This window comes from Mustelus asterias, chromosome 15 (assembly GCF_964213995.1).
Source record: "Mustelus asterias chromosome 15, sMusAst1.hap1.1, whole genome shotgun sequence".
NCBI classification, from domain to species: Eukaryota; Metazoa; Chordata; class Chondrichthyes; order Carcharhiniformes; family Triakidae; genus Mustelus; species Mustelus asterias.
The window spans coordinates 20,711,817-20,723,987 of NC_135815.1; the positions used below are offsets into that span (position 1 = coordinate 20,711,817).

General features: G+C 43.5%; 1 protein-coding gene across 1 annotated transcript in view; it reads left to right on the top strand.

Annotated features, from left to right (window-relative positions):
- Positions 1-12,171, top strand: part of fmn2b (formin 2b) — a 415,410-nt gene that overhangs the window by 396,403 nt on the left and 6,836 nt on the right. The gene's annotated exons all lie outside the window — the stretch shown is intronic.

Genomic DNA, 12,171 nt, shown 5'->3' on the forward strand with positions numbered 1-12,171 from the left:
TTTTTGATCTACTGTTAGTAATTGGAAGCATCTTGTTTCTTCTCAATCATCAATTTATTGAGAAAAATACCTTTCTCTGAGTGGCAATATATATTTTTTTTTTAAAAAGAGAGAGGCTGGCTGTTTTGTCTTCTGACCTGTGAACTTTCTCACCAGCAGCCATTGAACTCTGACCCCAAGACCAAAGCTACTTGCCAAAAGGGAGTTCTTGAACAGTGATCTTACTAGACAAGCCAAATTAGTAGCTAAACATCACAGCCTTTGTCCAGACTCCAGTCTGATGTCGCTCATCCCCTGGGAGACTTTGTAGTTTGCATAAATAATCTAGACAGTCGAGTAAAAATGTAAAAATTTAAGATGTTACTAAATTAGGGAGAGCAATAGGAATCCAAACTGCAGCAAACAATTTGGATTGCCTTTGTAGCTGGTCAAACAAATAAGATTTAATACTGTCAAATGCATGATATTGAAAATTGAGTGAAATTTTATATATGTGCAACACAGATGGAAAATGACTGAAATCCTGTTAACTTTGTGGGAGATTTACAAGATCTGGGAGGAGTGATTGACTTCTCATTACTGGCATCTGTTTTTTTAAAGTTTAAGCACTGTAATCTTCAACACATCTTTTTTTTTTACGCCCGAGTCATGTGATCCAATGGCCTGGTGTCTTTCAGAGAGCAGCAATATAAGATGCTATCCAGTATTATCTCCACTGCGTACCTCAATAGTAAGAGCCTGCATTCTTCGCCCCAAAGCCTGCTGTCCTTGATGCTTTTCCATATATGGTGACTTCTTAGTGGATGAGAATCAATTACTTTCATAGGGAAAGCTGACTGTTGCGTCAACTGCAAGTTTAACACACATGTGCATCCTGCCAAGAATGTCCCCACCCCACTGCAAACCCACTACAATCAAACGCTGACACTCAACCGCGCAGAAAATTAACCGATGGTCAGATTATTCGAGGGATGCCAGTGGCTGTGTTATTGTACCTTGCATGAGACAAGAGGGAGCAAGGCAATATTGACAGTTCTAATTTTGTTAGCATGACAGTAGGAAGATGCTGTCAAAATCCGCAATGCTTTCTCAAACTAAAGTTGCTATTTTTAAAAGGGGATAATGATCCGACCTTCAACATAGAGGCTGTTCCACATAACTTGCTTTTTTGCCTACATAAGAACAAAAGGAACCAATACCCAAAACATTTGACCACCTGCATGGCCAGTATGCATTTCCAAATGCTGTATTAGTTCATCAATAATTCTGTGCTTTCATGATTGCTGTCTAAAGAAGAATGTCAGGGCGTGGGGTGGTTGGTGGGAGGTAGCTTGTCTGTAAATAATCTCGATCACCATGTGTCTCTTCATAGCTTCGCCCCCACCCCCCCCTCCCCAGATAAAAGAATTCATCTGGCTCTGAACAGCATTCTGTTAAACAGCTGGTGGCAGATTGGCATTTAGTGTGTGCAGAGGTTCCTGACTGGCATCACCGCTGTTCTCATGTGCGTGCCATTTCCACAGGGAGCAGGGCAGTATCCCGAATGTTTGCCAATTGGACTCCTTCTGTTGGGAGTACAATTACATAAAATAACTTCAGACAGAAGTGAAAATTTGTTGAGAAGGGTTTAATGGCATGCAGCCTAGAAAGCAGAGAAAGGTTAGACACAAAATATTGTTAGAAACTGAAGTTGTACAAGAGGACTGAAAAGTTGCCAATACAGCAATTTTTGATCGTAAAAGGTGAAAGGGTTGCACCATGTAATTGTAGGTCAGTCAGTGGCACGTTAGCAGTGGGACAGCATTCAAGAGGGGGCAAAATTAATAGCTTCCCAGAAAGGAGTAAGTTAATTAATATAGCTGTGAGGCCCCAGTCATGCCTTTCTTTTTCTGGGATATGTGAAATATTCCTTGTTCTAGTCCTACTCTAGGGAGCCAAAACACACATTCTGTTACACTGATGACTTTATCATTGTTGCTTCATGCTCTCATCTGGATCTGAAAAAATGTATGTGTGTTACTTACAGTTTCCACTACGCACACACACCTTGACATGGTCCATCTCTGACCCTTCCCTGTCTTGATTCTCTGTCTCTATTTCGGGTAACAGACTGTCTGCCGATATTCATTACAAGCCCATTTGACTCCCACAACTATCTCAGCTACATCTCGCATCCTGCTTTCTACAAGGACTCCATTCCATTCTCCTAGTTCCTCTGCCTCTGTCCCCATCTGTTCCGATGCTGCTACCTTCTAAAATGAAGTGTCTAACATGTCTTCCTTTTTCCTGAGTCAAGTTCCACCGCACCGCCCCCCCCCACACCCCCAACCCCTGCACTGTTGTTGACAGTGCTCTCAACTGTGTCTGACCCATTTTGTGCACCTCTGTCCTCAACCTTTCCCCTCCCTCCCACCACCATGATATGGTTCCCCTTGTGCTCACTTTTTACCTCACAGTCTATGCATTCAAAGGATCACTCTCCGCCCGTTTCACTAACTCCAGCATGAGGCCACCACTAAACCCATTTCCCCCCTCACTTCCCCTGTCACTACTTCACAGAGACTGTTCCATCCATGACACACAGGTCCACTCCCCCATCACCCCCAATACCTCATCCCCTTTCTACAGCACATCCCATGCAATCGCAGGAGGTGTAAGACCTACCCAATTACCTCCTCCCTTCTCACTATCCAAGACCCCAAACAGTCATTTCAGGTGAAGCATCATTTCACTTGCACTTTCAATCTGGTCTACTGTATTCGTGGCTCGCAATGCAATTCCCTCTACATCGGGGAGACTAAACTTAGGCCGAGGCACCGCTTTGTGGAGCACTTTCACTTGGTCTGCAAGCATGACCCTGACCTCTCTGCCACCTGCCATTTTGGTTCCTGTGCCCAAATATCCACCCTTGCCCTGCTGTAATGTTCCAATGAAGCCTAACACAAACTGGAGGAACAGAACTGTAGTTTCTGATTGGGAACTTTACAGCTTTCTGTACTTAACATTGAGTTCAACAACTCCTGACCACGAACTTTGTCCTCCATTTTAATGTTTAAACTTTTTCATTACATGTTTTGCTTTCACATAGTGCTGACCCTTGTTCTGCTATTCACATATTGTGTTCTATGACCTTTATGCCACTATTAACACCTTCCTTAGTCTTTAACACTATCTTTAACATTCTTTTGCATCTTGGTCAAATCTCTACTGAGCTCCCATCTATCCCTGACCTTCTATTGTGCTCCACCCCCTTCAACAGTATAAAATCCATCGCATTCCAATCTCTCTTCCAACCTGAAGAAGACTCGTACAGCTGCAAAACGTCAACTCTATTCTCTGTCCACAAATGCATGTGCAAATGTCCAACGCTGGCATCTCCGCATCACAAATGCTGCCAGACCTGCTGAGTTTTTCCAGCACTTTCTAGTTTTATTTCAGATTTCCAGCATCTGCATTGTTTTGCTTTTGTTAAGGTGGCAATGGGAGGCTTGTTGATGAAGTTAAGGAACATGAGATTCGAAAAAATGTAATGGCATGGGTAAGAAGATGATTCAGAACAAAAAATGGCAAATCTTGCGACAGTGGGGTATTAACTAGTGGGGATCAACATTGGGACCACTGATTTTTAATCTTGCAATGATTTGGTGCCTCAGTGAAACATTTTTCCTCGCACTAGCAGACATATTACCAAATTACTGAGTTCTTGACGTCTAATAATGGTATTTGAACTCTCAACTTCAGAATTTTTCATCCAGTTCCATCTCTGTTTAACTTCTCTGCTTTTGTAATCTATGCCTCGATTGATAAAGGCAAGTGTCCCATAGACCTTTTCCACCATCCTACTAACATGCCCTTCCACCTTCAGAGATCTTTGGACAAAGACGCCAAGGTCCCTTTGTTCCACAGAACTTCCAAGTGTCCTGCCATTCATTGAATACTTCCTTGTCAAATTACTCCTTCGAAAGTACATCACCCCTCACTTTTCGGGGTTAAATTCGATCTGACACTTATCTGCCCATTTGATCATTCCGTCCATACCTTCTTGTCGTCCAAGACGCTCAGGCCAGAATTTTACCGGACAGCCCGCCACGGGAATCGGAGCGAATAAGGGGCGGAGTTTGGGAAGGTGGGTTGACATAGGGTGGGATTTTACAGCTTTGGGACGAGCGAGGCTGTAAAATCCTGCCCTCAGTCCCACTGTTAACCACCACTGTCATCTGCAGACTTACTAATCCTATCTCCACATAGTCATGGGTTAGTAACTTGAGGCCATAAATATACTGCTGTGTTTCATTGATTTGGTGGTGGGGGGGATCTTTTCTTTTCTTCTGCCATCCCTTACCTCTCCTTTCTTCCACTTTCTCCATACTTACCTTTCCTTCCTTCCTTAATAGCAATTGCATCTTCGCATTACCTGGGTAGCTGATTTCTTTTTCTCTTGCACTCCATCTACATCGATTTTCTTCTAAGATGCTTGGCCACCATGTCCACAGCCCCCATTTTCCTTGAGTAATCATTGACAAATAAAGAACTCAACAAACCTTCAATATCCGGGTCAAAACCTGGTTAATTCTTCAGACGTGCTTTCCTTATGGCTCAACAATCTAAATAACAGCTTTTTTTTACATTTTGAAAGTTTGGTTCTAGATCCTGCACTTGACTGCAATCTGGTCTCACAACTAACTCTCCTCCCAATTTCTCACTAATTATCCTCATTGCCTCAGCTGCTGCACTTAGCTGTGAATGGTAATTTGAGCCTCTATCTACAATCCTTATCCTCGCTCCATCTGAGTTCACTACGCTCCTATCCTCCCTCACTTCATATTAGTACTCCCACCCATATTCATGACCAATCTCTTCACGCCTCCGCCGACAAAAGCCACAGCATCTCACATGGTTTTGCGTCATGTCCAGCCATCTCTGATCTCTTCCTTATCCCTCTCCACTCATTTCTTCCCAGCATATCTGCCCTAGGCGCGGGGAGAGGGGAGTCTGCCAGCACTTAAAATGATACTTTCTTTTGGTCCATTGCTTTCTTTGTCCCCATATTCACCACCACAATTCTGTGACACAGTGGTCAGCACTACGGCCTCACAGCGCCAGGCACCCGGGTTCAATTCCCGGTTTGGGTCACTGTCTGTACGGAGTCTGCACGTTCTCCCCGTGTCTGCGCGAGTTTCCTCCGGTTTCCTCCCACAGTTCGAAAGATGTTCTGGTTAGGTACATTGGCCATGCCAAATTCTCCCTCAATGTACCCGAACAGGTACCGGAGTGTGGCGACTAGGGATTTTCACACTAACTTCATTGCAGTGTGAATGTAAATCTACTTGAGACTAATAAATGAACTTGAAAAAACACTTACAACTTTAAGTTCATCCATCGCCCCGATGGACATTGGTGCCAAGTCCGACTGTACCTCGATTTTAAAATTCTCCCCCCCCCCCCCCCCCCCCCCCGCCCCTGCCCCCGCGCAATTTTTGTAGGCTCCTCTAGCTCTACGTCCCTCAGAGATCTGTCTATCTTCAAACCTGACTTCTTGAGGAACTCTGATTTTCCATTGTGCCTCACTGTTGGTAACCATGTTTGTAAAGACTGGGATCTTAGGAACAGAACACCCACCCTAACCCTTCCTTGCCTCTACCCCTCTCTCCTCCTTTTACAGGCTTCTTAAAACCTATTTCATTAACCAAGACTCTACTCACGTGGCCTAATATGCCCTTGTGTAACTTGGTGTCAAATCTTGTTTAATGTCTTGTGACATTCTACTGTGCTGAAAGTGTGTTGAGTTCCAGTTATTGGTGCTATCGAGGTGTTTTGTTTTTCATGCTCAATACAACTTTGCATTCCTTCCATATTTGGGTCGCTTTATGTACTATTTCTTGCACTCCTGTTAAGTACAAGAAAAATGGACATTTTTCACTTCTAGTCTCCATTCTCTGTATCCTATCTTATCTTTCCTTCATCGGTAGTGCTGATTAGTGATCTTCTGAACTTTCCGCTGTTCCTTGTAAGCTCCATGTACAACATTCTACATTTAAACATGGCTCATTGCAAGGTCTAATAATCTAATTGATTTTTTTCCCCCTTAGAACTGCATCTGGATCACCCCTTAATACTGCTGCCATCCTACAATTGCTTGACTTCTATAATGTAATTTTTAAACATGAGATGAATTTTGCTTTAAATTGCCCCTTCTGCATTCGCACTCAATTTTCTGTTTGGCAGAACTGCCTGCTTTAGCTGGCTGAGTAAAGGAGATAATGAAAAAGAGAGTATCACCAATCTTCTAAATCATCTGTTGGGTGTCAGTTAAGCACACGCCAGGTTTTTATTTAACTCAGCATTGAGTTTTGAGTGAGGGCAAGCCACGTAGTGGAAGATGCAGCATGGATTTGGAGAGGGAGTGCACAGTTTAAACCACATAATGGCCATGTGCTCTTCCCCGAAGGCATTTGGAGCACTTGGCATGGGAGGAGTTGGTTTAATGCCGGTAATTAAATTTCTGTGACATGGCTTAAGCATGAGGTGCCCTTACAATACACTAACTTGTTAGTGAAACCCTGCAGCCAATGTAAGGGAGGCACAGTGGTTAGCACTGCTGCCTCACAGCGCCACAGGCCCGCGTTCAATTCCCGGCTTCGACTTTGCACGTTCTCCCCGTGTCTGTGTGGATTTCCTCCGGGTGCTCCGGTTTTCTCCCACAGTCCGAAAGACGTGCTGGTTAGGTTGATTGGACATGCTAAATTAACCCTCAGTGTCCCGGGATGTGATGGTTTAGAGTGATTAGCAGGGTAACTAAGAGGGGACAGGACCTGGGTGGGATTGTTGTCGGTGCAGACTCGATGGGCCGAATGGTCTCCTCACTGTAGGGTTTCTATGATTCTATGATAAATTTTCCCTCAGTGTACCCTAACAGGCGCCGAGGGGATTTTCACAGTACCTTTGTTGCAGTGTTAATGTAAGCCTACTTGTAACACTAATGAATAACATACGGCACTCACTGTTCTTGATAAGCAAATTGTGTCAGGAGTTCAAACCAGGCTAGATTCAAACCAGGGTAGATGTGAGGTTAAATGCAGAAATTGATAAATTGCTGTCAGTGCCACTGGATCCCCATTTGCTTTGTGAAAACTGGTTCTTGTCACATCACCATTGAAATGCATTGAATATCACCTTTCCCTCAATGCCGCTGGGTCAAAATCCTGGAGCCCCCTCCCTAACAGCACTGTGGGTGTACCTATACCACATGGATGGCAAGAGTTGAAGGTAGCGGCTCGCCACCACCTTCTCGAGGGCAACTAGGGATGGACAGCAAAAACTCCCCATTAAATCATTTCAATCTTTTAATGATGTAATTAAGTGTTAATTGCTGCCAATCAACCCCGCGGCACAGAAAATGAACTAAGTGCCGAGCTTTCTTGCATCAGATTTAATTGTTGTGTTTTTAAACTTTTTTTCATCTTTTGTCTTTTTTTCCTCGATCTGATTTCATAGAATCTCTACAGTACAGAAGGAGGCCATTTGGCCCATCAAGCCTGCACCAACAACAACCCCACCCAGGCCCGTAACCCCTGTTAGTCCCCCTCACACTGGGGCAATTTAACATGGCCAATCCACCTAAACTGCACATATTTGGATTGTGGAAGGAAACCGGAGCATCCGGAGGAAACCCACTTAGACACAGGGAGAACATGCAAACTCCACACAGTGACCCAAGCTGGGAATCGAACCCGGGTCTCTGGCGCTGAGAGGCAGCAGTGCTAACCACTGTGCCACCATGCTGCCCATGTTTAGGGAGCTATGCAGTTGCTTATTCTTTTCACTCTGATTCCCGATACCATTTAGATGGCATTGTATTGTTTCCATCTCCCATATTCAACAACTAAAGACCACCCGAATTAAGTGGACAAATGCAAGCCTCAGTAGCAACACCATTTCCAGCAAATTCTTTGCCTTAACCTTCCACGTTACTTAGAGAGTGGGTTGGCATGACACTGAAACAAAGCACAAGCAACAAAGGCAGCCCTGTAACAAAAAATCTTTGATTATTATTGACTTATTCCTCCATAAGTAATTGATATGTAAATTCTGCTGAGAAGGTCTGATTGTGTAGAATACTGCAGTCCCACAACAGAAGTGCTGAAGACTGGTTTGCCGAAGATGCTTTGAGCCAGTACGGTACAATTAGGCATGAAGGTATCCTAAAGCGATAGCTTAATTGGATACTTGGCTAGATGTATCCTGCATGAATGCCTGGTGGTATGAATGTCGTTGAAACTCCATTGGTAGCAATCCTGTATGTTTCTGTATGGCATAGTATCATAAGCAGGGACCCAGATGACTACATGGACGCAATCCCTCATAGCCCATGGATAGGCCGCAGTGCATCCTTTTCTTGCAAGATGTTATGAGACTCATCCCAACAAGATGACAAGTCTTGTGAGGGAACTGAGACGTGGTACTTGTCGCTAATTACTTGTCTCAAAGGAGCGAGAAACATAAAGACTTTTGCCGAAGTGGCAGTGATAGCTGCTGGCAGTGTTATCCGGACAGCTGATATTGGCTAAACGTCATCCTTTTGGAGATGGTACCGTTCCGTCACTGTCTCTCTGCTAAACTGCAGCCTATTGAGGCATGATCAAAAGTCACTATTGTTAATTTGCCTGACTGATGGAATAGTGGAAACTCAGCTGCTGTGCCTTTGGTGGCACCCTGCCTGGCTGACGGTCTACACTTTATCATCCACAGCAAGTTCAATACCAGGGGAGCACTGAATAAATCGGCTGTGCTTCATATGCACAGAGTCACACTAATTGCATACCCCCTGAGAGTTTCCCTCTGCAACATGGGCAGAGAGAAGTACATTGCAGGCTAACCCACGCTTTTGTTTCCCCTTCCACCCTCTCAAAATCATCAGTCATGCTGTTTCGTTGATATTATGCTCTTAACGTAGAAGTCCACCTCACATTGTTGACACAGTGGTTAGCACTGCTGCCTCAGTGCCAGGGACCCGAATTCGATTCCAGCGTCCTGTGGAATCTGCACATTCTCACTGTGTCTGCGTGGATTTCCTGCAGGTGCTCCTATTTCCGCCCACAGTCCAAAGATGTGCAGATTAGGTGCATTTGCCATGCTAAATTGGCCCTTAGTGTCCAAAGATGTGCTAGTTAGGTGGATTAGCCATGGTTAAATGTGCAGGGTTACAGGGATAGGATGGAGGTGGGGTGGATATGAGCAAGATGCTCTTTCAGAGAGTTGATGCAGATTCGATGGCCTGAATGGCCTCCTTCTGCATTGTAGGGATTCTATGCACAAAAAATGAATGACAAACCAGCTCTCCCAATTGCCATTGGTGGAATCTGTCCTGATGCTTCTAATCAGTAAACTCAGCTTTTCTGCCCGACTCCCAGCACACTCAAACTAAAGAAGACATGTTTTGTGCTCAGCTTGGAGAAGATTCCTTAATGTACATAATGAGTGTTTCTTTTTTAAATTGAAATGTTGATGTCTAACCACTGTGCACTTAGTTATAGGTTGTAACTTGGATTGCGTTAAACCTTAGTAGACAAATGATGCAAGATGGACATCTATATTGAACTTTAACTCTGATTGCTCAGACACTGTGCTCCCAAGACATAGCATTGAAGAACTTTTAAGTGGTCGTAAACAATTTACTGAGGAAACATGCAGATGTGTTTTGTGTGATTGCCAACGTGCTGCTGGTAATTATCACCTGAAGGCTCATTTCATTTGTGAAATCCCATAGAATCTCTACAGTACAGAAGGAGGCCATTCGGCCCGAGTCGGCCTGACTCCCTGAAAGAGCATCTTCCCCCCCCCCCCGGCCTTATCCCTGTAACCCCATCCATTTTCCATGGCCATTCCATCTAATCTCAATATCTTGAGTGTGGGAGGAAACCGGAGCACCCGGGGAAACCCACAGTCACGGGGAGAATGTGCAAATTCCACACAGTCACCCAAGGCCGGAATCGAACCCAGGTCCCTGGTGCTGTGATGCAGCAGTGCTAAAACCACTGCCGTCCAAATGTAACTGGAAGTTGTGTCCAATGTTCAGCTGTGTTAGAAGCATAAAATTGAGATTAAAATTTACTGACAAAATAATTGAAGTTTAATGTTGTTTGGGTTTTCTTTCAAAAAACCTAGCGTCTGCATTATAATTGGTCCAGAAATAATTTCTAAGTCTGTTCAGAATAGTCTCATCTCTGTATAATTTCAGCTGTAGGAATCCTCAGATCATACAGCACAACAGGAGGCCATTTGGTTCATCATACCTGTGCCAGCTCTTCGAAAATGTAATCCAATTTGTCGCATTCTATCCACCCCACCTCCATCAAATTTTGGGTGTGCTTTACCTTGCTTATAGGCAGTGAATTCCAGGTTGTTGTAACTCCTTTTTAAAAAAAAATCATAGCCATATGTTGCCTCTGTTTTTTTTGCTAGTTAGCTAAAATCTGTATCCTCTGGTTACTCACCTTTTGCAGGTGGAAATGGTGATCTCTTATTTACTCAACTAAACCACTCATGATTTTAAATGCTTTTTTATAAATCTGCTTGACCTTTTCTGTACCACGGAGGGCAGTCCCAGCTTCTCCACATAACTGAAGGTTTCTGTTCACAGATAGATGCCTATCAGAAATACGCAAGTTGAGTTTTAATCTCCAGGCACTATTACAGGTTTATCCAAATGCATATTGCCCATGTTCACTGTGACACAGCAAGGTCCGCCAACTAGATCAGCAACGACCCTTTTGCCAAACATGTCAAATTTGATTTGATTCATTATTGTCACGTGTATTGGTATATAGTGAAGAGTGGTGTTTCTTGCGCGCTATACTGACAAAACATACCGTTCATAGAGTACATGGGGAGAAGGAAAGGAGAGGGTGTAGAATATAGTGTTATAGTCAGAGCTAGGGTGGGGAGAAAAATCGGCTTAATATAAAGGTTCATTCAAAAGTCTGATGGCAGCAGGGAAGAAGCTGTTCTTGAGTCGGTTGGTACGTGATCTCAGACTTTTGTATCTTTTCCTGACTCAAGAAGGTAGTGCGTGAGGTCCTGGATTATGCTGGCTGCTTTTCCAAGACAGCGGGAAGTGGAGATGGAGTTAATGCATGGGAGTCACTGGAGCTGCTAACAATGCCCTCTGTGCGACTCTAACTTCATTCCTTTCAGTCACTCGTTGTGCATCTTCCATCTGCTCATCACAGCTTTGGGAGGTGGCCTCATGCCTGCACCTACCTAATGTTGGCATTCAGCTAATTGCACTACCTTGACTTCCTAATCCCACCTCTTGCCATTTTGTCTTGGGCTACATTCCTTCCTTTCCAGGAATTGGATGATGGCTGGCAAGAGCGCTTATAAACCATTGAATCATTTAGCAACTACCACTTTCCTGTACTTCAGCTCACCTTGACCATGGTGGAAGGAGGTGAAGTTGAAAGGCAGTCTGACAGTCGTTCTATTTCATTGCGTCGGCAGCAGAGAAATAGTAATGGTGACAATGGTTTGTGCCCCCACCATAACAAAAATAGTTGGCTTTGGCACGGAAATTAATTTGCAACTGTCTTTCGCCTTTCTTAAAGCCTGAAGGTAGTTTGTTTAAATCTTCAGTTAAAACAATCCAGTATTTACATGGAAGAAATACTTTGCTGCTCGTAGCCTGAAGGTACAATTTGCAAAATGTGTACAGTTGATAAACTTCTTAAAACCACACTAAAGCATTCCTTTTGCATTAACTTCAACTCTAAGGAAAGAGTTCAATGCTGCTAAAATCCATCACAGTTGAAGTTTTTTTTTAGTTTAGTCCAAGAACACAGTGAATTGATTTGTTTCTGCAATTGTTGCCAAATCTTTGACATTTAACTTTACAAATGGATAAAATCATTTTTGTACGTGACGTGTACTCAGATACTTCAAAGCACTTCACGTGCCAATCAATATCTTTCCACAATGGTATGTACAGTAAATCAGTCAACAGTGATGTTTTTAGTACAAACTGTATTGAAAGCTGGGCAGTTTCTCCTATTCTATTAGAAGGCAAATAAAAACATTTTTTACTAAGTCCTTTCTCAATACTTTACAATGTGATCATTATTATTTGTAAGAAACATTGTGGTGAGCAAGTTAATGAAATTTTTGAGTCTCAAATTT